This window comes from Carassius auratus, chromosome 17 (genome assembly GCF_003368295.1).
Source record: "Carassius auratus strain Wakin chromosome 17, ASM336829v1, whole genome shotgun sequence".
NCBI classification, from domain to species: Eukaryota; Metazoa; Chordata; class Actinopteri; order Cypriniformes; family Cyprinidae; genus Carassius; species Carassius auratus.
The window spans coordinates 15,954,724-15,970,582 of record NC_039259.1 but is presented as its reverse complement, the minus strand read 5'-3'; positions in this window follow the sequence as shown (position 1 = coordinate 15,970,582).

Here is a 15,859-nt window from a genome sequence, read left to right as displayed (position 1 = left end):
AGAATAATGTATTTGAAAAATATCCTGAATATTATTTTCAGTGTCATGGAAATTAATCAGGACTGGTGCTGTTAAGCTCACAAATGCCAAAAAAACTCCATAAAAGTATCAAAAGTGATGACTGATTCATGAAGAAATCATTCTTTTGATTCAGTTCTTTACAATGGATCAGTTATTCCAGTTTGCGAAACTAATGTGAATCAATTGTTGCAGATCCAGTTTTCAAGTTCAACTGGCTGGTTTAGTGATACGGTTTCAGTGGTCAACAGCCCACTGGAGGTGAAAATTATCAGTCATATTTGGTTTATATATCATTTTGTTTGTCAGACAAACCGTTTTATGGCTTTATAGGTCTTGCTCTAATCCCATGAGTCATACAGACTACTTTTATAATATCTGTATGATATTATATGGTGCTCCAGTCAAGATTTATTGAAAGAAAGAGTCACATAGGCTTGGAACAACATGAATGTGAGTATATTATGACATGATTGTTATTCTGATGTGGGCTATCCATTAACGCAATTTAACGATTTAAAAGACTATTTAATGTGATTTAGAGATTAATCACCACTGAATGCACAAATTCTAATTTAGTGCAGCGAAATGCAGACGGCTGGTCTTGACAAGTATTTACGCTCCTGTTTTTAAGCTGTAAAACACTGACTCTATGTAAGACACGTATGTGGCCAATTCCAGGGATCGTTATCTGTCACCATGCATCTGCTGTGCACAGCAGCTAGCATCTCTTGCTGTGTTGTTACTGGGAGGATATGTCGAGAAACAAACAAATTACTGCAACGTTGTGATGTACCTCACGGAAACAACATGACTTTTGTGGATTTAATTAAGCTGCCGCACTGGGACCCTCGTAATTGTCCACATTGAGAACAACTAATGGATATTTTTGCATATTAATTGCTTCCTCATGAATGAAGTGTAGAGTTAACCGGGGCTTAGCAGTTTTGGACTGCAGCTGCTAATTAACATGTAACTGAACAGAATTTACCTTCCATTGAAATTAAAAAAGTTTAAACAAAAATGCATATGCTGACTTTCACCGGGCACGCATAATCTGCATTTAGAAAACACAAAACTAAGTGCTTATGTGCAGTACGTCTAGCATAAACTAAAAGCTGTACACTTTCTTCTGCATGAGAGCTGGCAGACAGTTCAGGGGTTAACTGCACGATCCACTGAGACAGAAAAAATACTGTCAGCAACAGGAGTTGCTGCACTACCACAATAAAGACTAATATTTCTCCAGAGTTGTGTTTAGAATCCAATTATATGGAGGTTGGAGGCGGCCGACAGCCGGCTGTGGTGCAGAGGACTGATACGTTTCAGAAGGCCCTGACGAGCCACGTGGGACCAGGATATTACGCGTGGGCAGACGCCGCTATCCCTAAGAGACGGCGGCCTTGATTTATTGAAATGCGCCGCAGCCGTAGTTGAAAGGGCCAAAGCTATGGGAGCCGTATCAAGGCGCTCCTTGGGTAGATGATGCGAGTCCAATCTCCTGGCCACGGTAGTGTATTGAAATGTGAATCGAGTTTCACTTTACTCCAATTTATTTCCTCTTGAGGCGTGATGCCAAATAAAAGTAACAAACAAGGGGTGCTACTGGGAATGGACAAGTTTGCATAACGATAGCAATGGCATTTAGGCTGCATCTAAACAAAGATTCTCCTCTGTACTGCACCTATCACAGAAGTGATTTGGTCAGAAATGTTTGGAAGCACTTTTTGCAGTACTTAAATTCAATGAAGTTTTAATTATATATATATATATATATATATATATATATATATATATATATATATATATATATATATATATTAAATATTTATATGATATTTATATTTATATTTAAATGAAACTTGTAAATATCAATACCATTTTCATTTAGAAAATCTACTTTGTATTTGTTCTAATAAATAATAATTTAGAAAATAGTAATATGATTAATATTATTATACATAATTTAGTATTTATTATTTTTAGTATTTTAATATTTACTTATTAATTTAATTACATTTAAATAAAAATATTTGTATATTTTTATTGAAATGGATGAAATGTATATTATCATTAATATTTTTTTTCTTTTTCACCAAATCATTTTCATTTTGAAAATATACTTTGTATAGTTAATCATTTCTCATAAACAATAATTTTGTTTTTATTATTATTATCATACATTATTTAAAGTAATAGCATTTAAATATTTTGTTGTTAATTTGATTAAATTTAATTTGTAAAAAATATATTATATATTTTTAGTGAAATGGTATCATGATAATCTACTTTTTTTACATCGGATAAATTTGTAATGAATAATAATTAGCTATTAATTAATAAAAATAATTATTATTATACATTTTTATATATAATTTGAAAAAATCAATATATATTTAAAGAAATTAATGAAAATGCACTTAAACCTGATCATTAATAATAATAATAATAATAATAATAATAATAATAGTGTAAATATTTTGTTATTTTGATTACATATGAATAGATTTTGAATATTTTTTATATATGTTTTTCTTTTAATTGTTATCTCTGGATTTTATACTTTTTTTCTTTCTTTTTCTCTCTATTTATCCTCTGTTCTATAAAGGACATTTCATGCATGGAAGGTGCTGTAAAAATAAAGAATACATTACTATTCATATTTAAAAATAATAATAATAATAATAATAATAATGCCTTCTAATGAGGACAGACTCCTCATATATCATCTGATATCTGGTTAATGAAATCAGACTTGTACATGCTGTCTGTGTTCCTGTGCCATTGCTCTGTCTTCTGCCTCTATCATCCAGACATTACCGCATGCACCTCTCTGTCTCCCAAAACCATTTCCATCTCCCCTTCAAATTAAAAAGGCACAATATAATAAAAGACACCACTTTAGATTTAAATCTATAATTGAAACAAACTGCGTATTGCTTTTTAGGTAGGACACAAAGAGGAGTGCTCAGGGAGATAGTTTGTCATAAGGTCCCATGCGACCTTGCCCTCCTCAGCCAGAAAGTGATTAAAGATAAGGTGCAGGACTGTTCCCGTGTAAACAAGAAGATGAACGGTGGCTGTTTGAAAGCTTCAGCGTAAGCTCCTGACGATTATAGTTTGCCATGCAGCACAAAAAAAGAGTCAAGAGTACAAAACAAAATGAAGTGTTCTGGAGTGAGTCCTTGCTGCAAGCAATTTTAGTGCAAAGAGTGAGCAAAGAGAGCTTGGAGAGTCAATAGCCATGTGAGATACAAAGAGAGAATGAAGATGTACTTCAGTGAAGCAGGCATTAACACATTCGTTCAGCCGCAAGAATAAATCTTTAAAATATTCGGAATGTTAAAATAATGTCTGAATATTACCTTCAAATGTACTTGAAACATATACACAAAAAAAAGAAAATGCCTAAATCTAACATTTTGCCAAACCTGACAGGTTTTTTTTTTTTTTTTTTTTACAAGAAAATGCTATGTCAGATTTACTACTTTAAAATGTCATGTATAATTCAGTGTTTAATTCAGTTTCACTCAAATTGCTAGGAAAATTGTACAAATAATTGCAAAGTATATCCTACACCATTTTTTATCTGTCTGTAGTTGATGTAAAATTTTATCTGTCCATATCAAAGTAATAGCATTTACATATTTATTCATATGAAAATATGTAGAATATTTTTATATACTACAATAATCAATCATATAAATCTTATGATACAATTATTAAATCATACATAAAGTATGATTTAATAGTCGTTACATTTTATATATTCATATCAAAGGAATAGTATCTTGATCATATCATATTCATATCAAAGTGTTTTCAAATTAATACATTACTGAAATATTGTCTCTCTCTCTCTCTCTCTCTCTCTCTCTCTCTCTGCGCTAAGCCTTTGATGTCCTTTCATCATATAGATACGCCTCTATTATCACTCAGGCCTTTTTCTTGGAGAAAACACGATGTGCGATAAGATGTCAAATGGCTGTCATCAGAGAGGTGGAACTCTCTGAATCATTCTGAAACCGATCTTCTCCCTTCTTATTGATTCAGTTTGTAATACAAGCTGTTCACTCCTTGTACTGCCAAAGTGGAGATAGACACAATAGCATCAAGGCCAGAGAAACCCACAGGAGGGATGAAAGGAGATGATTATCTGAGGACCAGACTCAGCAAACTTTTGTTTTAATGTCTGCTCCTGTCTGCCTCCTTTTTTGAAGCTACATGGAATCATTTGGGGTTAAGGTCACTAAAGCGACTAACTAGATATTTTATTTTATCTTAATTACATAATAAGTGGAGCTTTTATCTTAATAGCTGCTGGTCACCTCATGAAGATGTTTGAAATACAGGCATGGCTGGAGCACTGTGAATCACACGATTGTGTGGCATTTCAGCTCCATTTCAGATCACCCCCTTAATCAGTTAGTAAACCGTGTATTAATAATATATATATTTAGATTACAAATTTAGTTGGGGTTCTGTAAAAAAAAAAATAATAATAATAATAATATTATAAAATTGGAATAAATCGCTTATGTTCACCTTTTGAATATATTTGATTAAAAAAATCCAGTAATACAGTGAAATATTATTACAATATAAAATAACTGTTTAATCAATTTAAAAATGCAATTTATGAAGCTGAATTTTTAGCATTATTGCTGCAGTCTTCAGTGTCACAAGATCCTTCAGAAATCATTTCAGAAATATTCTTTATATAGTTATCAATGTTTAAATAAATAAATTCTTACTGATCCTAATTTTTTTAACAGTAGTGTAGCATGTTTGGGGATGAAATGCTAATATCTTAAGCATTATAAATGATTTGGCTAAAGATAAGCCATGTATTTTTTAAATCAGCTATAAGGATTTCTTTTCATTTATGTTCATATTTAGTTGAAAATGTAAATTGCACAAGTACTGTATATCCCACGATTAAGCTTACCTAATCTTCTAAAACCTTTTAATATGACAGAGTTGTTCTTCAGATAAATTCATTTAAACTATATAAAAAGCTTTGTTTCTCTAGACATGTTTGTTTGCAAACCTTTTTAGAGCAGGACATGTTTTAGTCAAGCTACAATGACAGACGTTTACAGTATTTCCCGTGTAAGTGAAAAACTCCTCACCTCCTACGAACAAATCAAGGGTGTGATTAGGAACGACTATACGCTACCTCACAAGCTATTTCTGATTCACCGTTCTGCTCTACCCTACTGCTGTAAATTATTTCATTGGAAAGTTCATTTAATTAGACCTGTTTGGTTAGCTATCAGACTGTCTCATCCATTCAATTAGCCACCGAAGTGCTACATGCACGCTCTAAACATGAGAGCTGTGATCGCACTGTATTTATATCAGTATTCAAATGCTGTTAAAACGAATTAGACTTTCTTTGCAAAGTTTCGCCAGAATTAGCTGTATTTTTACTCATTATGAAATGAGTTAGAAATGAATTCATTGTGTCCAATTATTATGACATCATTAGTTCTTTTCCCATTGGTTTTGACATCATTCATTATTTTCCCACTGATTGTGACATCAGAATGTCTTTCTTCACTGATAATGGCATCATAATTAGTATTTTAGTATTTTTACTGATTATGAAAACTTAATTTCCTCTCTTCCCATTGATTATGACATCAGAATTAATTTTTTTCAACTGTTTATGCCAATATAGTTCATTCGATTCCAAGTTATTATGACATTAGAATGTTTTTTCACTGATTGTGACATTATAAATAGTCATTTTTCCATGTATGACATCAGAATATCTTTTAAATTAAGAAAACTTTTGTTTTCACTGATTATGACACCACAGTTAGTTATTTTCCCACTGATTCTGACATCAGAATAACTTTTTTTCCCACTGATTATGACACCATAATTAGTTCTGTTCCCAATAATTTTGACATGAGAATGTCTTTTTTACTGATTGTGACATCAAAATCAGTTATTTCCCCACTGCTTATGTTGTCTTAATTCTGTTCCCATTGATTATGGCATGAGAAAATAGCTATCTTCCGACTGATTATGACATCATACATGTGCAATGACAATAAAGTTGAATCTAATCTAATCTAATCTAATCAGAATGACTTTTTAACTTCAGAATACTTTTGTTTTAACTGAAAGTGACATCAGAGTTAGCTCGGTTCCCAGTAATTCCCACTAAATCTTGGCATCAAACATTTTGACCATACCAATGTCTTCAATCAAAAACAGGCATAAAAACATGACAGGAGGAACTTCCTAAATCTCAAAGATTATTCCAGAATCAGCACTTTCCTTGGTGCTATATAATCGATGAGGACTGAGGGGCTCCTGTGAAATGAATGATCTGGCTTCTGTTTGGAGCGTAAATCACACACTGCCTCCTATATCTACAGGATTTACATGCAGACTTTTGGCAGAGGATGCGCTGATCCTGTGCTATGTGCATTTCGACTTTGCTTTACTTGTGCAGAATTTGAAAATATGTCCACCTCAATCTAAAAAGGTGGAAAAAATCAGCAGAATTGTTTCAGCATTGAACCATATTACTATTGAGCACTCAGTGAAAATAAAGAGAAACTAGGCTTCACATGACTTGATAATAGGCTTTCAGCGTTAATGTATTTAAGTCTGTTCTTGTGTTCACACTGCGCTTCTTTCAGTGTTATTAATGAAATGTCCTGTATTGTTCACAAGCTGCTCTCTGACCTCAATTAAATCACCCCGCGAGACAAGCTAACTGAACGAAATGAATCAATAGAAATAGGTAATTTGGGGGGTCTACGGGTCAGCAGCACTAAATTTGTGAAGCTTTTCATCAAGCACCGAGACTATTAAGCTTTTACACCTCAGAAATGTTTATACTTACAAGAAACGCTTCGTATTAAGGCGCAAATTTATGCAAGACTGTCAGCACAGTAATTTCAGGTTAAGAAAAGTGCAATGTATTTGGCGTGCGACCCCTTTTAGATCTTAAAGAGCTTGCTGGTGTCATTTTGCTAAATATGGCTGTTTGAGTCCATTTTTGTGGCATGTTTCATTGAATTCAAAACGAGCGGCTTAAATTTAAGTGGTCACATTTTTGCTGTATTTTGAGATGCAAATGGCAAGAAAAGCCAGTTTTAGTGTCCTTACTGTCAGTGGTGACTGTTGAATCCATTTATTCTTCCACGCAGCTGAATTTGCTAAAAAGCCACATAATGTAAGATCAGCTCTTCCTATCAAGTCTTCACCCAACACGTCTGTCAATAGCTCCACCTATTTATAGGAAAAATATAGAGCGGCTTAGCCACATTTTTCAAAGACTCTTTTTTCATTCACTTCACTGGAAACATTACATGCATATGAGCAATGAAGATGTTAAGCTTTGTTTTCTACATCAGTGTGCGACAGCAAGCATTTAGACCAACTCTTCTCAGCTTTACTGATAGACAGCTTTTCAAATTATTTCTGCATTCGTTTATGCTCCGTTTGTCATTTGATGCAGAGCATTTTTGATATTAGAAGGCTTTGACTAGACCCTGTGTAATCACATCTCCGAAAAGACCGTGGCTTTCTTTTTTCATAAACATCCTTAGGGTTTTCTGGAATAACCAAATTCAGCTGAACTGGGATGCTGGCCTCTTTTGCTCTGTCACTCTGAAGTTCCCTCCTGCTTTCTGTACCCAGCAGGACACTGGAACGGCTCACCCAGGCTGTCAGTTATCTTTGAGCAGAGCCATGGTAAATATCCTGCATTGATTAAGTAGATTTGCATAGACAGAGCAGGCCTTGAGGCAAAGAGCTGAATGCTAACCAACATCCACAATGTCACAGGCCCAAAATACCATCTCGCCCTGCAGCTGCAAGGGTATTCTGCCATAAGTAGGCAAAGAACGTAATCAGACTGCTGGCTTTGTGTAGGAAGTGGACTGGAAGTTGCCAAGCCATGCCACATTTGCCAGAACCATTCTTTTATATTGCTAAATATCAGAGATCCTTCAATTACAGGAACTTTTCTGTCCCTTTAAGCTGCACGTTTTAGTCATTTTTATATTTTAATGACTTGTTCCTTCATTTTTTAAGAATGGTTCAATCTGAATATTTCTGGTTTGGACCAGTATTAATTTAGTGTTCATATACTGTTATACCACGTATCTATTAATTAACTTATTTGAAAATTAGCTTTCATTTTATATTTTCAGTTTTCTGTTACGCTTTAGTTTAATCTTTAGCAATTTTCTTTTGTCATTATTATTTTATATATAATATATAAATATATTTCTATTTATCTTTAATATACTGTATATATGTTTTAGTTTAAGTAATTAGTTTAGCACTTCAAATTAAATCTGGCAAAACTTCAGAATATGAGAATAACATATTTTCATATTTCACTTAATGAAAACTATGGTCTAGTTTTAGTTGGCAGTAACATCACTGTTTTGACCTTTTATAATACATTTTAGAGTTAAAATGAGGAAATTACACTTTGCACAATTGTATAAAATGGGATTTTCTATTTTAGAATTTTATATTTTAATGTGACTGTGCCCAACTGCTGTTGTAAAAAAAATTATTATAAAAACACAATTTGATCATATTATTATATTATATTATATTATATTATATTATATTATATTATATTATATTATATTATATTATATTATATTCATAAACTGTATACGAAACATAAAGTGAAATTGAAATTATGAAAATAAAAATACTCGATTTGAGGTTTAGATTGAAATGTGAGAATTCAGAAAAAGTTGTTACTCCCATCTGTGTTTTTCTCTTAATTTTCCAGTCTGATTTAGAGCCACTTATTATGTGAACAGCTATTTCACAAAACTCCAAATGCAATTGTGACAATCTAGGGCTTTTTTTATTAGGGCCCGAGCACCGAGGTGCGAGGACCCTCTTGTATCTGCTTTGTTTATTATTATTAGGGCCCGAGCACCGAGGTGCGAGGACCCTCTTGTATCTGCTTTGTTTTTTATTAGGGCCCGAGCACCGATGGTGTGAGGACCCTATTGTATCTGCTCTGTTTATTATTATTATTCTTATTCTTCCGCTTCTCCAAAATGAATCGCATTTTTGAGGGCTTAAACATGCTCAAAAAGTCATGAAACTTTGCACACGCGTCAAACCAGGTGAAAATTTTCGTCTGATATAGGATTCAGAAGAGGGTGTGGCAAAATGGCTCGACAGCGCCACCTATACGAAGAAAATCAACAGCCTTCGAGCTATGTTTCACGTACATGCACGAAAATTGGCACACATATGTAACACACCAATACCTACAAAAAAGACTCTTGGACCAAAATTCTAAAACCAACAGGAAGTCGGTTATTTGTAATATTATGAGCAAATTTTGTGTAATTTTGGTAATTTCCATATGTTGTATTTTAACGAACTCCTCCTAGAGATTTCTTCAAATCAACACCAAATTTGGTATGCCTAATCTAAAGGCCTTTGTGATGTTAAATTGCGAAGATCTTGAGTTTTCGTTGAAGGGCGTGTCCGTGGCGGCCTGGCGAATTTCGATGATTCGCCATGAAAAATGAAGTTGCTATAACTCAGACATACAATGTCCAATCTGCCCCAAACTTTACATGTTTGATGAGACTCCGAACCTGAACAGATTGACATGCCCATATTCAGTTATAGTCATAGCGCCACCTATTGGCAACAGGAAGTGACATATTTTACGCTGCGACAAACTACTCCTAGAAATTTTATGACATCAATGTCTTTGTTCTGGTCAGTCTAATCTAAAGGCCTGTGCGATGTTCAGTTGTGAAGATCTTGAGTTTTCTTTAAAAGGCGTGTTCATGGCGCTGCGACGAAGTTTGATGTCTCGCCATGGGAATAAAAGATGTTATAACTCAGGCATAAAATATTCGATCTTCCCCAAACTTCACATGTGTGATAAGAGTCCTGGCCTGAACAGATCTGAAGGCCAATATTCCACCGGGTGTGGCAGAATGGCTCTATAGCGCCACCTATACACTTTCAACGGAGTGCGCCTCGAGCTATGTTTCACGTACATGTACAAAAATTGTTACACACATGTAACACTCCAACACCTACAAAAAAGTCTCTTGGTACGAAATCCGGATCCCAACAGGAAGTCGGTTATTTTGAATTTTCCCTTCAAAATTGGTGTTGTTTTTGCCATTTTCAGGGGTTGTACTTTAACGAACTCCTCCTAGAGATTTATTCAGATCAACACAAAACTTGGTCAGTGTAATCTAAAGCCCTTTGCGATAATAAATTGCGAAGGACTTGAGGTTTCGTTAAAGGGCAGGTCCATGGCGGCCTGACAAATCTTGATGTTTCGCCATGAAAAAGGAAGTTGCTGTAACTCAGACATACAATGTCCAATCTGCCCCAAACTTCACATGTTGGATAAGACTCTTGACCTGAACAGATCTACATGCAAATATTCAGTTATAGTCATAGCGCCACCTATTGGCAACAGGAAGTTACATATTTTACGCTGCGACAAACTACTCCTAGAAATTTTATGACATCAATGTCTTTTTTGTGGTCAGTCTAATCTAAAGACCTGTGTGATGTTTAGTTGTGAAGATCTCGAGTTTTTGTTAAAAGGCGTGTCCATGGCGCCGTGATGAAGTTCGATGTCTCGCCATGGGAATAAAAGATGTTATAACTCAGGCATAAAATGTCCGATTTTGCCCAAACTTCACATGTGTGATAAGGTTCCTGGCCTAAACAGATCTTAAGGCCAATATTCCATAGAGTGTGGCAAAATGGCTCGATAGCGCCACCTATACACTTTCAACGGAGTGCGTATACACTTTAAACGGAGTGCGCCTCGAGCTATGTTCCATGTACATGTACAAAAATCGGTACACACATGTAACACACCAATATCTACGAAAAAGTCTCTTGGTATGAAATCCGAAGCCCAACAGGAAGTCAGTTATTTAGAATTTTCTCTGCAAAATTAGTGTTGTTTTGGCCATTTTCAGGGGTTGTACTTTAACGAACTCCTCCTAGAGATTTATTCAGATCAACACCAAACTTGGTCAGTGTAATCTAAAGCCTTTTGCGATCTCAAATTGCGAAGATCTTGAGGTTTCGTTAAAGGGCGTGTCCATGGCTGCCTGACAAATTTCGATGTTTCGCCATGAAATAGGATGTTGTTCTAACTCATAAAATGGCATAAAATGTCCAATCCTCCCCAAACCTCACATGTTCGATAAAAGTCCTGGCCTGAACACATCTGAAGGCCAATATTCCATTATAATGATAGCGCCACCTAATGGCAACAGGAAGATTGGCACATATATGGAATAAACATTGATATATTCTACTTATATTTATGAGTTTAAACGCATATTTCTCACCGTTCACCTATTAACTAAAGCCACTCGCTGCCGGTGAGTCTGGGTGCGAGGGCCCGTTCATCGCTGCTTGCAGCTTTAATTATTATTATTATTCTTCTTCTTCTTCTCCCGAATGAATCGCATTTTTGAGGGCTTTAACATGCTCAAAAAGTCATGAAACTTTGCACACGCGTCAAACCTGGTGAAAATTTTCGTCTGATATAGGATTCAGAAGAGGGTGTGGCAAAATGGCTCGACAGCGCCACCTATACCAAGAAAATCAACAGCCTTCCAGCTATGTTTCACGTACATGCACGAAAATTGGCACACATATGTAACACACCAATACCTACAAAAAAGACTCTTGGAGCGAAATTCTAAACCCAACAGGAAGTCGGTTATTTTTAATATTATGAGCATATTTTGTGTAATTTTGGTCATTTCCATGTGTTGTATTTTAACGAACTCCTCCTAGAGAGTTCTTCAAATCAACACCAAATTTGGTATGCCTAATCTAAAGGCCTTTGCGATGTTAAATTGCGAAGATCTTGAGTTTTCGTTGAAGGGCGTGTCCGTGGCGTCCTGGCGAATTTCGATGATTCGCCATGAAAAATGAAGTTGCTATAACTCACACATACAATGTCCAATCTGCCCCAAACTTCACATGTTTGATGAGACTCCGAACCTGAACAGATTGACATGCCCATATTCAGTTATAGTCATAGCGCCACCTATTGGCAACAGGAAGTGACATATTTTACGCTGCGACAAACTACTCCTAGAAATTTTATGACATCAATGTCTTTTTTGTGGTCAGTCTAATCTAAAGGCCTGTGCGATGTTCAGTTGTGAAGATCTTGAGTTTTCGTTAAAAGGCTTGTTCATGGCGCAGCGACGAAGTTCAATGTCTCGCCATGGGAATAAAAGATGTTATAACTCAGGCATAAAATGTCCGATCTTCCCCAAACTTCAAATGTGTGATAAGAGTCCTGGCCTGAACAGATCTGCAGGCCAATATTCCACCGGGTGTGGCAGAATGGCTCTATAGCGCCACCTATACACTTTCAACGAAGTGCGCCTCGAGCTATGTTTCACGTACATGTACAAAAATTGGTACACACATGTAACGCTCCAATACCTACAAAAAAGTCTCTTGGTACGATATCCGGATCCCAACAGGAAGTCGGTTATTTTGAATTTTCCCTTCAAAATTGGTGTTGTTTTTGCCATTTTCAGGGGTTGTACTTTAACGAACTCCTCCTAGAGATTTATTCAGATCAACACCAAACTTGGTCAGTGTAATCTAAAGCCCTTTGCGATAATAAATTGCGAAGGACTTGAGGTTTCGTTAAAGGGCGTGTCCATGGCGGCCTGACAAATTTCGATGTTTCGCCATGAAAAAGGAAGTTGCTGTAACTCAGACATACAATGTCCAATCTGCCCCAAACTTCACATGTTGGATAAGACTCTTGACCTGAACAGATCTAAATGCCAATATTCAGTTATAGTCATAGCGCCACCTATTGGCAACAGGAAGTTACATATTTTACACTGCGACAAACTACTCCTAGAAATTTTATGACATCAATGTCTTTTTTGTGGTCAGTCTAATCTAAAGACCTGTGTGATGTTTAGTTGTGAAGATCTTGAGTTTTTTGTTAAAAGGTGTGTCCATGGCGCTGTGATGAAGTTCGATGTCTCGCCATGGGGATAAAAGATGTTATAACTCAGGCATAAAATGTCCGATCTTGCCCAAACTTCACTTGTGTGATAAGGGTCCTGGCCTAAACAGATCTGAAGGCGAATATTTCATAGAGTGTGGCAAAATGGCTCGATAGCGCCACCTATACACTTTCAACAGAGTGCGTATACACTTTAAACGGAGTGCGCGTCAAGCTATATTTCATGTACATGTACAAAAATCGGTACACACATGTAACACACCAATATCTACGAAAAAATCTCTTGGTACGAAATCCGAATCCCAACAGGAAGTCAGTTATTTAGAATTTTCTCTGCAAAATTAGTGTTGTTTTGGCCATTTTCAGGGGTTGGACTTTAACGAACTCCTCCTAGAGATTTATTCAGATCAACACCAAACTTGGTCAGTGTAATCTAAACCCTTTTGCGATCTTAGATTGCGAAGATCTTGAGGTTTCGTTAAAGGGCGTGTCCATGGCGGCCTGACAAATTTCGATGTTTCGCCATGAAATAGGATGTTGTTGTAACTCAGGCATAAAATGTCCAATATTCCCCAAACCTCACATGTTCGACAAAAGTCCTGCCCTGAACACATCTGAAGGCCAATATTCCACTATAATGATAGCGCCACCTACTGGCAACAGGAAGATTGGCACATATTTGGAATAAACATTGATATATTCTACTTATATTTTATGAGTTTAAACGCATATTTCTCACCGTTCACCTATTAACTAAAGCCACTCGCTGCTGGTGAGCCCGGGTGCGAGGGCCCGTTCATCGCTGCTTGCAGCTTTAATTAGGGCCCGAGCACCGAGGTGCGAGGACCCTCTTGTATCTGCTTTGTTTTTAGGGCCCGAGCACCGAGGTGCGAGGACCCTCTTGTATCTGCTTTGTTTTTTATTATTATTATTCTTCTTCTTCTTCTTCTCCCGAATGAATCGCATTTTTGAGGGCTTTAACATGCTCAAAAAGTCATGAAACTTTGCACACGCGTCAAACCTGGTGAAAATTTTCGTCTAATATAGGATTCAGAAGAGGGTGTGGCAAAATGGCTCGACAGCGCCACCTATACCAAGAAAATCAACAGCCTTCCAGCTATGTTTCACGTACATGCATGAAAATTGGCACACATATGTAACACACCAATACCTACAAAAAAGACTCTTGGAGCGAAATTCTAAACCCAACAGGAAGTCGGTTATTTTTAATATTATGAGCATATTTGTGTAATTTTGGTCATTTCCATGTGTTGTATTTTAACGAACTCCTCCTAGAGAGTTCTTCAAATCAACACCAAATTTGGTATGCCTAATCTAAAGGCCTTTGCGATGTTAAATTGCGAAGATCTTGAGTTTTCGTTGAAGGGCGTGTCCGTGGCGGCCTGGCGAATTTCGATGATTCGCCATGAAAAATGAAGTTGCTATAACTCACACATACAATGTCCAATCTGCCCCAAACTTCACATGTTTGATGAGACTCCGAACCTGAACAGATTGACATGCCCATATTCAGTTATAGTCATAGCGCCACCTATTGGCAACAGGAAGTGACATATTTTACGCTGCGACGAACTACTCCTAGAAATTTTATGACATCAATGTCTTTTTTGTGGTCAGTCTAATCTAAAGGCCTGTGCGATGTTCAGTTGTGAAGATCTTTAGTTTTTCGTTAAAAGGCTTGATCATGGCGCCGCGACGAAGTTCGATGTCTCGCCATGGGAATAAAAGATGTTATAACTCAGGCATAAAATGTCCGATTTTCCCCAAACTTCACATGTGTGATAAGAGTCCTGGCCTGAACAGATCTGTAGGCCAATATTCCACTGGGTGTGGCAGAATGGCTCTATAGCGCCACCTATACACTTTCAACGGAGTGCGCCTCCAGCTATGTTTCACGTACATGTACAAAAATTGGTACACACATGTAACACTCCAATACCTACAAAACAGTCTCTTGGTACGAAATCCGGATCCCAACAGGAAGTCAGTTATTTTGAATTTTCCCTTCAAAATTGGTGTTGTTTTTGCCATTTTCAGGGGTTGTACTTTAACGAACTCCTCATAGAGATTTATTCAGATCAACACCAAACTTGGTCAGTGTAACCCAAAGCCATTTGCGATAATAAATTGCGAAGGACTTGAGGTTTCGTTAAAGGGCGGGTCCATGGCGGCCTGACAAATTTTGATGTTTCGCCATGAAAAAGGAAGTTGCTGTAACTCAGACATACAATGTCCAATCTGCCCCAAACTTCACATGTTGGATAAGACTCTTGACCTGAACAGATCTACATGCCAATATTCAGTTATAGTCATAGCGCCACCTATTGGCAACAGGAAGTTACATATTTTACACTGCGACAAACTACTCCTAGAAATTTTTGACATCAATGTCTTTTTTGTGGTCAGTCTAATCTAAAGACCTGTGTGATGTTTTAGTTGTGAAGATCTTGAGTTTTTGTTAAAAGGTGTGTCCATGGCGCCGTGATGAAGTTCGATGTCTCGCCATGGGAATAAAAGATGTTATAACTCAGGCATGAAATGTCCGATCTTGCCCAAACTTCACTTGTGTGATAAGGGTCCTGGCCTGAACAGATATGAAGGCCAATATTCCATTGAGTGTGGCAAAATGGTTCGATAGCGCCACCTATACACTTTCAACGGAGTGCGTATACACTTTAAACTGAGTGCGCCTCGAGCTTATGTTTCACGTAAATGTACAAAAATCGGTACACACATGTAACACACCAATATCTACGAAAAAGTCTCTTGGTACGAAATCTGAATCCCAACAGGAAGTCAGTTATTTTT